Source organism: Lutjanus erythropterus, chromosome 1 (assembly GCF_056507025.1).
Source record: "Lutjanus erythropterus isolate fLutEry1 chromosome 1, fLutEry1.hap2, whole genome shotgun sequence".
Lineage (NCBI taxonomy): Eukaryota > Metazoa > Chordata > Actinopteri > Lutjaniformes > Lutjanidae > Lutjanus > Lutjanus erythropterus.
In genome coordinates, this window is record NC_139317.1 from 21072595 (window position 1) to 21086494 (window position 13900).

The 13900-nt window shown below is 39.0% G+C and overlaps 1 protein-coding gene across 14 annotated transcripts in view; it reads left to right on the plus strand.

Moving 5' to 3' along the window:
• plekha7b (pleckstrin homology domain containing, family A member 7b) overlaps positions 1–13900 on the plus strand; it is a 106836-nt gene that overhangs the window by 38918 nt on the left and 54018 nt on the right. The window contains exon 1 of one of the 14 annotated variants that reach the window (XM_084716534.1): positions 8610–8846. The exons of the other annotated variants lie outside the window; for them this stretch is intronic. The gene's annotated coding sequence lies outside the window, so the exon portion shown is untranslated. Of the gene's footprint in view, positions 1–8609; positions 8847–13900 lie in introns of those variants that run through there. 14 annotated transcript variants of the gene reach the window in all.

Below are 13900 nucleotides of genomic sequence, written 5' to 3' on the forward strand. Positions count from 1 at the left end.
TGCTGTAGGTGTGATTTTGGGTAATTGACGGTCCACCTACAGTGTCACATGATGTGTGGGTGATGGAAAAACAATGAAAATGCTGCAAAATGACAATAGTTGAGAAATTTATGATCCTGAGTGCAGGAAAAGGTTTTTAAATAAAAACTGGTCTAACAAAGTTTTTGAAAACCAGTCAGTGTCAAGGCTTTTTTCAGTGGACTGAAACTGTGGCTGAGTCTTTATTGCACACAACACAGTAATCATGCTCATGCTTTGCTCTGTAAAGCAGTCCTGCAGATCTGGTGTGGACAGTAACAGAGGACATGCAGCTGCTGCTGTTGTCCTGCTGAGTGCTGACACGTTGTTTTCACTCTGCAGCCGTGTACACTGTGATGACCTACATTTGCTTCATCTTTCATGGTCAAATTCCTTGTCAGTCACTTATTTACACCTCTGTCTGACCTGCAGTGGTTGAAAGCGATGCATGACACCCATATCCAGAGAGCCTATGGAGAATGGAGGTCAAAGCCCACCATGCAACTTCCCATTCACCTGTGATTGGCTCATGTTCTTTAGCTGATCTCAGATTGGCTCAGACCTTTAATGAAAACGCTTGAATTAGTGCTGTGGGGGTGTGTCTGTGTGTTATGAGTGTGTGTCACTGAAAGGGAGCAAAGTGCCTTTGAACCTCCCCTGTTAATGGCCTGATCACAGTGTGAGAGAGACTGTGACAGGAGACAAAAGACACATCTGTTCTCATTTCATTTGTTTCAAAGTTGAATAGAAGATGTGATTCCTTTTCTGTCATCTTATCTCTTTGTTGGATTAATTCAACATTTTTAAGACATACTTTATTAGCAAATTATATCAGTACATGAGCTTGACTGATAACATCCATGAGCGAGTAAGGACTTCAGTTGAGATTAGCAGCATCCCCTGATGTGCTTTGCAGAATATCTCTCATCTCTTTTGCACTGTAAGGTATGTGATGCTTTTGCTGATTGTGTGTTTTTGTCTTGGAAAGAGATAATTTGCTTTGCAAAATCTCCCACAGCTTGTCAGCACCCCAGGAAGATATTTGCCAAGCTCGATCAAATATCAGAACTTCCAAACCAACAATGCTGCTGCGATGTTTAGAATTACTCAAGGCAAGATTTTTGTGTATAAACTACTTGTACATGAGTTTTATCAGATTAATTCCAAATGCAGTGCTGCAATAGAGAAAGGTATTGCCCCTTTCACTCACTTTGTGACATGTATGGATGTAGATATGATATGACATAATTGTTGGTTTTAAAGGCTGCATTACATTAAAGAGATGTGATTTTCTGAACTTACAGACTGTTCTATTATTCACCTTTATCCACTTAGTCACCGTATCCACATTGGTGATGATTATTTATCTAAAATCTCATTGTGTTAATATTTTGTGAAAGCACTAATTATCATCCCTCCAAAGCTTTGCCATATCACCCAGCCGTACTGTTTGGTAGTTTAATCTACAGCAGTGTATCATATTCTATAAGATCACCATATGTTTGCACTATGTGAGAATTTACAGTATGCCATTTTAGAGAAAATGTGAATAGCAAGGTATATATCATATATTATGGAATAGCTTAAAAATGTTGAGATATCATTTCTAAGCCACACCACAGAGTTCCCATTGCAATATTAATATAGAGGCATTTGGACAAAAATATTGTTATATTTGATTTTGTCTAGCCCTATGTAGACATCCACTGAGAATTTAAAAAGCCATACAGAACTAGCCTATGCTCTGTTGGGTTTTATGATCTTATTTCTTTTGGACCACGAATAGTAAGTTGTTCAAAAGTGAGCACATCAAACCTTAAAGAAAGCATAGTTTCTTATGAGTAGAAGAAGATCTCTCTGGCTTTCATGTGCGCTTTCTGTTTTCTAAAATGAGATTTAACACAATATTTTAAGGCATTATTTACAGCCGCAACTGAATGTGTTTAATCCCAGAAAAAAGCTGCAATAGACAGTTGGTTTCTCAAAACTGAACCTATTGATAGGTTTCTAGGTTGTGCATTAACAAATTGAAGAAAGATTTAGTCATGCCTGAGTTGAAAACCAGTGAAGTTATCCTTTAGAATGGCCTCATTTTAGTTTTGATGAAGTGTGCAACAGAATCAAACAGCTTATCATGTTTTTCCTTGCTTGCAGTCCCCATAACACACACCCATATGTCTGCACACTTCAGATTCTGACAATTCTTGTTAGCACAAATGAAGAGATGAAATAAAGAGGACTCTGGTGGCTCTGGGTCATCATTATTCAGTGGGTAAGGTGCAGGATAAATCTGTGGTATTAAATATTGACCTAAAGCTGCAGGAACTCTTCTTTGATTTATTCCCCAGAGTGAGGCTCGCTCCAGAAAACTTCCTAACTTTTTCTTTGTCGCAGCATATCCTTGTTGCCATTGATCCCAAAGATAAGTAGTTCTGGAAGTCATTTTATTGTCATGGTTGGAGGCATTATAAAACCACCATTTCTTTGATGAGTTATTTCAAATCACCCTTTATAAATATTTATCAGTCAGCTAAATCTGTGCCAGTGGAGCAAAGGAAGTGCTGATGTACTCACAGTCCTGTAGGTAGTATCCATCTCTCAGGCTATTTTCTCTTTTGCTGCAGGCAGCTATTGGAGGACATTAAGGTTTTAACAAATTTATTACAATGCCAAAAAAGAGCAAACCTTTTTGGATACAAAATGAGAAGGGATGTGAGGAATTATTGATACACTTGAGTATTGCAATATTATGTTTCATGATACTGTATAGATTTTCAAGAACGCTGTAATGTGACATTGTGATACATGCAAAGACTGGTGACTGGTTCTTTTTGTACTGTGTTTAAACTAACGACAACTAAATAGCAGTGTTATCGATCTTCACTGTTCTAATTCCCTAAAAAAGTTTTTAAACTCAGATTTGATGCATATGGTAGCATGTTCTTTATGCGATGACAGTTTCCCTAAAATTGAACTTAAAAAAAGCAATATATCACCTTCTTTACAGTATCTCAATTAGGGCTGTGATGATAAGGTTTTTTTCTTACTGTGGCGACATATTCTAGCGACATAGCAACATATTCTCTTGAGATGGCAGTTAACCATGATTGTCTTAATAATTATGTTTTATTGGACTTTACTGAAGGATACAGTGAGAAGAGCAGAAACTTAAACTAGTAAGCTGTAAATCTAGCAGTAAATGTGTGGTATACTGTATGTTACGGTTTGTTGGTTACTAACACTAATGCCGCATTTTCTCAAGACAAAGTAAAGTCTGGTCCGTTAATTCACAACTGCTGGAGAAGAGACAGGGGTCAAAGCTGAAGTAAGCTGAGCAGGAAAGGCTAATGTTAAGCTAATGCTAACATTAGCATGGCACATGTACAACTTCATATCCCTGCAGTGTATTTCTGGGATACGTGGTAAAATAAATCCATAATGATAAATCCAACACAGAATGTCCTCTGTGAACATTTATCTAGTTTTCCATCTTGAAAGCAGTTGTTGTTGTTAGCATGTTGTTAGCTAGCTAGTTAGCACTGGCAGTTCCAAGATGCGTTGGGTTTAGTCTTTAAATCAATTAGAGGCTGTGTTCCTGACTTGTGTGACAGCACTGATCCTGAATCTCATCACAAGATTGACCATTCAAAATAAAATTTGCAGTGCAGATTGTGATTAGCTCAACCCAGCAGAAGGCATCACATGACCTCAGTATTGTGGTAATGCGGTTATCATAACAACACTGATTGCTGTATATCGCAACATATTGAATCTTAAGCCCTTGTGATATATGTTGTATTGCCAGATTCTTGCCAGTACACAGCCCTAGTGAATATGGGTGTATGGCCCTTAATGAAGCCCATGTTTGTACTCCAGAGCCTCTGTTAGTCTTTTGTGCTCTCCTTTTAGAGTTTGAAAAATACAATTTCCAATTGAGCAGGCATGAAATGAGACGTAACTGATAAACAACACCTATTTTTGGCAAAAGATTCCCCTTCCTGGCCCAGGATCCAGGATATCAACATGTTCACTCAGTTCTGTTTCAGACTTAGTTTCTGTGCATGGACCGTCTGTCTCCTTGCATCCTAATTCTTTATTATTGGCCCAACACACGCCTTTCTTGCATTCACTGCAATGCAATTAGCTGTTGCCTTGCTTATGTTTTGGAACAGCACGGCCTAAAGGACCATTGTGACTGCAATGAAATGTGCTGTGTCAGAACCGTGTGTGTTGAATGTTAATAAGGTGACAGCTCTTTCATTTTCTGCCAAACCTTGTGTCTGACAGGGTTACAGACACTGACAAGTCCTTGCACCTGTTTCTGCTCTCCACCGGGCCTGTTTGAGCCTGTCTTTACCGCTCTTTGCCCAGTGCTGTTTGAGTGGTTTGCTGGATGGCTGCAGGCTGCATAAAAGCACTGCTCAGACCAGGGTTTTCCTGTTTCATTGATGCTATTTTAGACGACCGCACATGAATGCGTAGAGAGGCATAAACGCTCTCCGGTAGGGTGGTAGTAAGTATGTCATACTGTCAATTCAGTTTCTGCAGTTGTAAACGAAGAAGATGATGATGACGATGATAGTAGTAAATGAGTGCAATAACACAGAAAGGCCAGTCAGTCAGTCAGTGTGAAATGTGTTTGGTTAGCCTCCCTCATTTCCACACTGAGTGACAGTGGAATCTCCCAATAACTCGCCGGAGAGACTGCAGAGATAATTCCTCCACAAACGTCAGAGAAATGAAGCTGAGCGAGGCTGCTGCTGCAGTCCTCTGCTATGAAACTGATAAAGGTCAGTCAACATGTGCAAATCCTGCTGCAGAATGCTTATCTCCTTAATGGCTCCCTGTGTCTGGATGCTGCGCACAAACCACTGCTGTTAAGGCTTAATTAATTTTGCCCGCTAGGCCTGAGATTCTACGGTGTTGGAGGTCCCTATCTCTCCCACGATGTAATGTCCTGTCACAGATTCACACTGACTGGGTGGTACGCACAGAAATGACTTATTACCGTGTTCATTATTGGTTCCTGGCACCTCATTTGACCTCATGTGTTCATATCTGCAGCCCTGTGCCTCTGTGTTGTCTTTTTCTTCACATTCTGCAGATAAATATCATCTGTACACTATGAGCTTGCTGATATTTATGATACATTCGTTACAGCTAATTGAATTGGTCTGAAAATGAAGTCAGCAGCCCAGCTAAAATAAACGATTGCCGTTGTGTGTTCTTTGGTGATTAGTTGCACAACATTGATTTGTCTTACTTCAGTCAGAGCTACAATGTAAGGCCAGATGCAGGCTACTATAGTATGTGACATTTATTACACCACAGTGATTCAAGAGATGAGTTTGCGCCGGGCTGCACACTTGATCAGTCAGTGGACATCTTAATCATCAACTCAACACTGATATGAATGTTTGTGTAGGATACAAGAGTTTTCTTGATGATACATTAATAGAAACTTTCACATTCTGCTTATTCTAATATCTGTTTTTGGAAACTAAGTTTGTTGCAGACAGTACAATAATTGATAGCTGTATCTATAGCATTTATTACAATCAGTCAATTAATTTAAACATTTAAAAACAGTATACGTCATAATATATCAGTATATCTGCCAATTATTTGCAGATTGCAACCAACTGAATTCTGTTCGCTTCACCCTCCCTTTCAAAAACGTGTAGGAGAACTTGAAAGGTTCTCTCTAGAGTTCTCTTCTAGTGTTCATTTTGTCTGTTCTGGACCTCTGTAGAAACAGGCCGGTGCAACATTGCAGGCTCTGTGTAAAGCCGAGTATACACTGTGTGATTTTGGGTTGTCCCAGAAGAATTACGACCAAAAGAAAGAATTATGGCTCCAAAACAGTGGTTCTGTGAGAAAGGTTCAAAGACAACTGTTCTCATGGTCTTACAATCAAAGCCTGAGGCAAAAGTCTGACTGTGTCAAAAATTTAGGATAACCGCTCACAATGTGACAGCTGCTATGACCCACTTAGCACACTACAAAAGTATTTAATGTTTCCTCTCTGCAAAATGGGCATCGCAAGTTGACCTCTTTTTCCCTCGCCTCGCCCTTTCCTTCACATTCTCCTATTCTTCCTCTTCATTGGATTTTTCCATACACATAAATATCACTATCTGAGGGGCCTTGAGGGGTTTGATTCTCATTATCAGGTGATTATACACTGATGAAAACATACTTAGGAATAATATATTCCATTTCTGCCATATTCAGCTAATTGAGTTCCCTAAATCTTATGAACTGGTTCTTTAAACATTTTTTTAATTTAATTTCCAGTGTAAATTGAATATTAATTTCATGTACAGTTTCATTTGTCCACAGAGAAGAAATAGGTGTTCTCACTGGTCAGCTCTTGGCCCCACATGATTCATCCTCCTTCTTGAGTTTTCAGACACCACATCGATGCTGTGACGCTTATTACGAAGGCTACATGAAGGGAGACAAGAGGCTGTTCTTGTTCATGTACACAGCACTGAAAATAATCACTTTGCTTGAGAGCTCTTGTTTCTGTGCTTCTATGTGGGTTAGATCTTAATCATATTGTCTGAATATATTTTAACTGAGGCGAGGTGTCATGGAATTAAACTGCTTCTAAATGAAAAATGCATGCAAAACAAGGGTGAAGAAGCAAACTAAAAGCTTAAGATGCTTTTTTAGCTCTCTAGTCCTTGTCTGTCTGATTCAATATTTACCACAGGCCCACTCTATGTTGGTACCACCTGCTCCTCTGTACTGCATTCTTCAGGATTAGTTTCAGTTCCCTCTTAGTGCAAGTCACACAGGTCAATGTTAGTTAAACCGGCGCTTCAAAAAGTAGATACCAATGAACGATCCCAAGGTGACCTTGAAGGGGCCCAAGACGCTCCAGAGATGATCTGTTTGACAAGTTGTAGCGTAGTTGGCTCCTGGTTTAAATACTCAACACACTGTTTGTCTTGTGTTTTAACAGGAATGTGGTATGAATGTTGTGGTTGTTATTTGAGTAGTTTGAAAAATCCCAGCATTAACCACTGCACTGACTGCACTGACAGATATTTAGCAAAAGCTGATGTGAATTCTGTGTGTGTTTAAGAGCAGTGAGGGAAGAACTGTTCAGATCCTTTACTTAAGTAAAAGTACCAGTACAGGAATGTAAATATACACTAAAATACTAGTAAATTATACTAAAAAGGTATTAGCTGCAGAATGTTTCGATATATTAATGTTTATTATATTTAATTAATACTGAAGCATCAGTGTGTAAGCAGCATGTTACAGGTATTAGACGTTTTTTTACAATTTTATATGCCGGGACACCAGATAAATTTGAGGGATTGTGAGATGATTAATGGGAAAGAAGAAAAAACAAAGTTCTGATACACAAATCTGCTTTGCTTTTTGACCTTTTCTTATATCTTCAGTTTTGAAGAGATATTGGTTCATCTGAACATTAAGTATTGACATGAAACCATGTGGGAAATTCAAAGGGGAAAATCAATATCTGATGGAACTGTTAATGACTCATAGACATCTGAAATGTCTGAGCCTGACTACACACTGCTTTTTGTAAAACATCAGGCCAAAAGGTTGGCTGACTTTCATCGACCGCTGAGTGCTCTACCATCATACCATCATGATTTTCTCTATTTGAGGTAGTGTGTCCCCTCAGAGTTGCCATAGAGTTGTTGTGTGAGTTCCATTTTGACATGTGGGAGAAAAAATAAAAATAAGTTTTAACTGTTGTTCATTACACTACACATTCATATCATGTTTATTATTTTCTTTTTAAACACAAGTTATGAATATGTGATGCCGAGACAAGACCCTTTTAAACGCAGCAAAGATATTGTCCATCTCGATGTTTCCCTGTGAGCATCATCATGGGCCAAATCAGTAGATATCACCCAACCCAAATCCATAGTGTAATATCTGCATCTTAACAATTACTAGTAACTAAAGGCATCATATAAGTGTAGTGTAATCGAAAGTACAATATTCCCCTCTGAAATGTAGTTGAGTGGAAGTATAAAGCTGCATAAAATGGGAATACTCAAGTGAAGTACAAGTAACTCAGAATTGTACCTAAGAGCAGTGCTTTAGAAAAAGTTTTCACCACTGTTTAAGAGACTCCAATGCCTACTGCTATTTGACAGGAACTTTAAAAATGTACATGAATAAGCTAATCGGTATTAGTAGCAGAATGTGGATGACTTTTAAATGACCAACATGCCCCCTTGTTTTCATTACTTCAGCTACAATGCTGCCACTCAGAGGATATCGGTGGGATTTTGACCACACAGCGGCAAGCTCTATCACTAAGGAACTGGAAATAATTGAACCGAGTATAAAAGAACATTTTGGCATTTTTCCCACTTCACGCTGACAGCCAAGATGCGTGTAAGTGTACATCAGCTGCAGTTACATAACTTACTATTTCCTTGAGAGAGTTGCTGTTTACCTAATTCAATTCCTGGGAAAGAGGGAGTGAGAGGTGGAGCGGGGGAAGTAGAGAATGGAAAGGGAGGAGGATCTGATAAGCCGCTGAGGTATTCCCTTGATGGGAGGGAGTTACATCTCTACCATCCACTCAGCAACCGTGGGGTGAAACTCTCAGACAGCACAGCCGTACGAGCGGGAGAAAGCGGAGATAAAGAGCTCCCCCTCCTGCTGGCTCCACTTTACTCTGCTCTTTGCGGATGCCAGCTGCCACTGAGAGACCCTCTCTGCATCTTCCCACCTGCCCTGACAATGCCGAGAGGATTTCCATGACCTGCAGCACCGTGGCGAGTCTAGCAGCCGATTCACGATGATTCACTCTGTCACAGCAGGTGAGACTGTCTCCACTGTGTGTGCATGATACAGCAGCAGAGCGTAGTAAGTTGGTACATTGCACAGTACAGTTTGGGGAGTTTTCTTTTTATGTAAATGGAAACAGGAGTTGAGACTGTAAGTGGATGGCGTGTTTGCTGTCCTGATGTGTGTTGTAGAGCAGTTTGGAGCCTCTGTGTGTTTCTGTCAGTGTGTGAAAGAGAAGGAGAGGTGTGCAAACCACAGAGCTGTGCCCCTGGTGCCCCTGCTGCCAAGACTTAGCCCTTGTGTTGTGCAGGATTACTCTGAGCCTCTTGTTTTTGCTGAAAAAATCAGTATGGCATGCCAGGGCTGAACCGTGGTCTCCAGTTGTTGCAGCATTGAGAGAGAGCTGCAGTGCTGCTGTTTCTGTAAAGACAGGAAATCAAAACCAGGTTGCTGTTCTATTCTCAGGTTACTCACTGTTCACAGTTGCCCTTCTTTACATCAAACTCAACTCAGCCTAAAGGAAATCCTTAATATGCTGCTATCTATGCATTACGATAAAGTTTGGTTGCCATACTGCTATTTTTACCTCCAGGATTTTGGAAATACTTGAAAACACTTCAGTTTAAATGTCAAGGTTTGCTAGGTTCTTGAATTATAGATAAAGTGCTTGAAATTTTTATAATAAATTGCTCTCAGACTCATAGAATAGTTCCCACTTCAGATAAAAAAAAAATAAAGTCACAGAGAGCTTAATTGCTTTTTCCTTTCACTTAAAATGAAGATGATTCTGCTCAAGCCTCGCTCGTCGCTCTGCATGTGACCACACTTGTATGATCTGTCAGTCTTTGTTGATGTGTGCCTTCTGATGGAGCAGTGAGTGGGAGGCTAAGAGACAACAGCATGCTGGGAGGCTGCCGTTTCTATAAGTGTTGACTAGAAAATTTTAAAAAAGGATATAACGGTTTTGTTTTATTTAGTCTAATGATTGTTTGAATTATTGTTTTGCATTGGCTCAGCCAGGTTGTATAGGATGCCAGGTGTACTGACAGACAGGTGACATATTTTGAAACATAAAATCTTGTTGTGTTTTCCTTTAATTTGTTGCCAGCTGTTTGTAGTATAAGAGTATCTGTTTTAATGTGATGAAGAAATAAAATGATATAAAGCACATACAAATATGTCATTTATCACAGCCGCAAGGTGCAACTGTACTTCATATATGGTAGTTTTTAACTGACAGCCACCTGTTTTCTCAGCTAGAATTGAGTTCAGTCTTGTTTGGATTGTGATATGACTTCTACTTAACTTCATACACTGTAAACACTGCTACATTGAGAAAAGCCCTCTGAAGGCTCTCTGCATGGAGAGATGCCAGTCATTCTTTCTCGTCTTTATCTGGCCTAATGGAAGCAGAAACTCTACTCAACCTAATGGTTAGTGTTTTCTGGCCCTGTAACATGCTGGTGGTGTAAGGCAGTGTCAGTGTATGCAGGGTCTGATATTAACCATGGCCCAATGGCTTGTTGCCTCAAAAAGTTACTCTTGCCAAATATGCCATGTAGATGGTCCCCTGTGGCCACCAAGTACTATAAAAATCCCATGCAAATAGCAGCATGCTGAATTATGGCTTTACTAAACCTACAGAAACTGCTGAAATGATCCTCAGAGAAGAGCCAGAAAAACAAAAGATGCACTATGAAAAGACAAAATGACAACAATTTAGGAGTGAATGGAAGCAGGAGTTTAAGTGGCGGGAATATGACACATCTAAGGACATAATGATCTGCGGTGTCTGCCACCAGTTTTCTCAACTAGCTGAGAAGTCTAGCTTGTTTTTCATAGGAAACAGTGTCTTCTGGAAACAGCATTTTTCTCTCATTTTAAAATAAGTTTTCATTTAGGCCAAAGTTAGGGGATTGGTGGCGCATGGGGCGTGTGCTTAAAAATATTATGGTCTACCCCTGGTGTGCAACCAATGTGCAGCTGTTATGTTATTTCAGTATAACAGTTGCTTTACTCCAGTTAATTGGAGCAATCATTAACCATCATTAACCATGAAACAAGTCAGGTAAATCAATATTTTAGTGGTTTTAGACAATGCTCTGATGCAGCAACAAGTCTGAGACAAACTCATTTTGTAATATAAAGCTTCAAACTGTTTCATCATACTTGAATAGCAACCTGAATCTTCACTGGGACTCTGGTCAGCAGTCAGCAGTCAGCCCAGTCACCACAGCAAGTACAACAACAACCTTAGCCTATAGCATCTTTGTTGTTTCCACATTACAACTTAAAAGTGGTCGGAAGAACAACTTTCCAACTCAGGAAATGGCACCATCTGAGAAGCATGTGAATGTAGCATTACAGTGTCTATTTTTGGTGAAATGTACACCATAGCCTTAAGATGTTTTTGACAAGTTATTGATTAGAACTGCTGTGATTGTGATTGATTAATTGAAGTCACTCAAATCAATGTGATCTAAGTCATCTTTCAAAAACAATCCAAATATCTATATCGTCATTGTACACATACAGTAAGATTTATATAAGGAATGGATATAAATATAAAATAGAGGTATGAAATATAAAAGAAGCAGAGAAGACTGCAAGGAGGGGTTGTTTATTAGCTCGAATTATGTATTACAATCCATGATTTATGTAGAGGCACTACACAGAATCATATTCCAGCAACTACTTCTCATTGGCACTGACAACAAAGCTGTTTCCCCAGTACAGCAGTGTAGAAGGCAGTGTGCTACAGCAGCTCCTCTGCAGCAGGAGTTCATTCTCCCCTTTGGGACAATATTGTCACAAGCGTTGATGGAAGCTAGTTTTCAGCAAACAAATAGACCCACTGTGCTGCAGTGTTTGTACACTAACGGGATGCTGCAAATTCCGTGACAAATAGTTCAGAAGTAATGCGGCTAAAACAAAAGCCTCAAAGAATGCAGATTCCTAATTAACAGGGGACGCTGGTGCAGTGCTGTGTGTGCCCAGTGCAGCTCAGCAAATTATGAGTAGTTACCAGGAACCTACCGAACCTCTGTGTGTGTGCGTTTGTGTGTGATCAACAGCTCTTTTTACATGAGTTTATGTGTTAGTTTTATCTATTGTTTGTATTTGATGTCATGCTGTTTGTGTGTGCAGAATCACTCGGTGTTATTCCTGTTCGATACACCCTCTGAACTTTCCTGAAATGTCAACTCATAAATCTTTCCACCCGGCTCAGTTTGTCTCCCCTCCCTTTGCTGCATGGTGATGCAGTGAGGCACCACTTTCTGTTTGAATCATTCTGCACCTTTATAGTACTTAAGTTTTCCGACTGTCCTTCTGGGAATTCACCCCTTACTGCTGGATATATAACCATTTATGTACACTTTGTACACTTCAATTTAGGATAGGGTAAACATGTTTATCTTAGCTATCTGTTTATCTATAGCTGTGTGTGTTCATGAAAGAGCAGCATATAGTGTAGATTTAGCTTCTGCACAGCAGTATTTACTCTAAAGTTTTATTGCACACTTGTGCACTGTATTTCACAGGTCCTCTTGAAGAATAGTGTTGTGTTTTTTTCTGCTGTAATAGGCTGGATGATGGTGATGGGAAAAGATAAGAAAGAGTTTTGGGGAATAAAATACAATACTCACAAAAGCCAGACTTGAAAGTGTAATATTGCTGCTCAGAACACAGGATTTCAGCAGTTTTATAGCTGTTGTCATCATACTCATAAGATAAATCTCTTCACTAGCTACACCTGAGTAGAGAGAACGCACAGGCCTTTATATCTTATAGTATATTTGTAATGGCAGAGATGTGGAAGCCCGGAGAAGCAAGTGAGAAAAAAAAATGTTTTCTGTCTCTCACCTAAATTGTTTTCTTTGCTGTATTTATGCCTTAAGAACAGGTAAAAATAAAACATCTGAGAAAACAGTTGGGGGGGGGGGAAAGTATCAGGTAGACATTTTTTCCCATCAGAGTCATTTTTCTAAGTGAAAATAAAATAATGACAGTGTCCAGTGCACTAATAATGAAAATGCAAAGTAGTCTGGAAAGATCTGAGGCACTCTGATGATAAATATAAAAATCCTTCATTAATTCATGGATATGCCAACACATTTTATCGGGGCATGATTTGATGTCCTGATGAAGACTATCAGTAAGTTATCATTTACATTTTCAAATTCTTTTTTAAAAAGTAAAGAAAATATCTATAGCATCAAGTGTGATTTAATGGCTGGTAAGCTATGCTGTGTTGTTTTTGATTTTTTTTTTTCATCAGAGATGCAGTTGGTATGGGTGGAGGGAAAAACAAATACTGTGAGAATCGCCAATTCTTCCTTTCAATTTAATACTTATATATTGTGTGTTGGCATGTGTGTAACATTACTGCCATGCCCATGTACATATTAAACATTTTTTCCACATGTTTCACAGATGAAAATATTTTTGAGGAAATAAATATTATCATGGCAAAATCTTTTGTTCACCTATTTTTAAGTCATAAACACGGGAGAGAAAATAATTTAGATCAAAATACAGGTGAAAAAATCTCAGATGCACTATGGATCAGAAAGCCTGCAGCATCTCAAGGGATGTGTCAGAGCTTGAAGGGATAATAGATGGCAGTACTGAGTACCAGCAGCAACTCTTTGTGGTCGTGGGTTTTTTGTAAATAGTGAGAGAAATTAAATGAAATGGAAAGCTAAACACAATGAATGATGGAAGGTTATCCTGCCTTGATGGTTAGATGATAAGGTTGGGAATCAAATAAATACATCAGTGATATGAAATTGATTAAATCTCTTTTTTTTTTTATAAACCATAAGAAACATCATCCAAGTACTGTATGTGAAAGAGATAGATCAGTCTAACTATGCTCCATTGAGGCAGACCAGGGCTTTTAATCTTTCCTTCAATACTGCAAGAAAGCATTGCTAGATATTTTCTGGAATTTGGTTTATTTTTCTGTAAAACTGTAAAGGAATTACCCCAAATCTTGTCCTTGCTTTGTCACCTATAAATATATGGTATAATAGACAACAACGAATAGAAACAGAGTAAGCACGAATCGCCACTTATCTGTTTA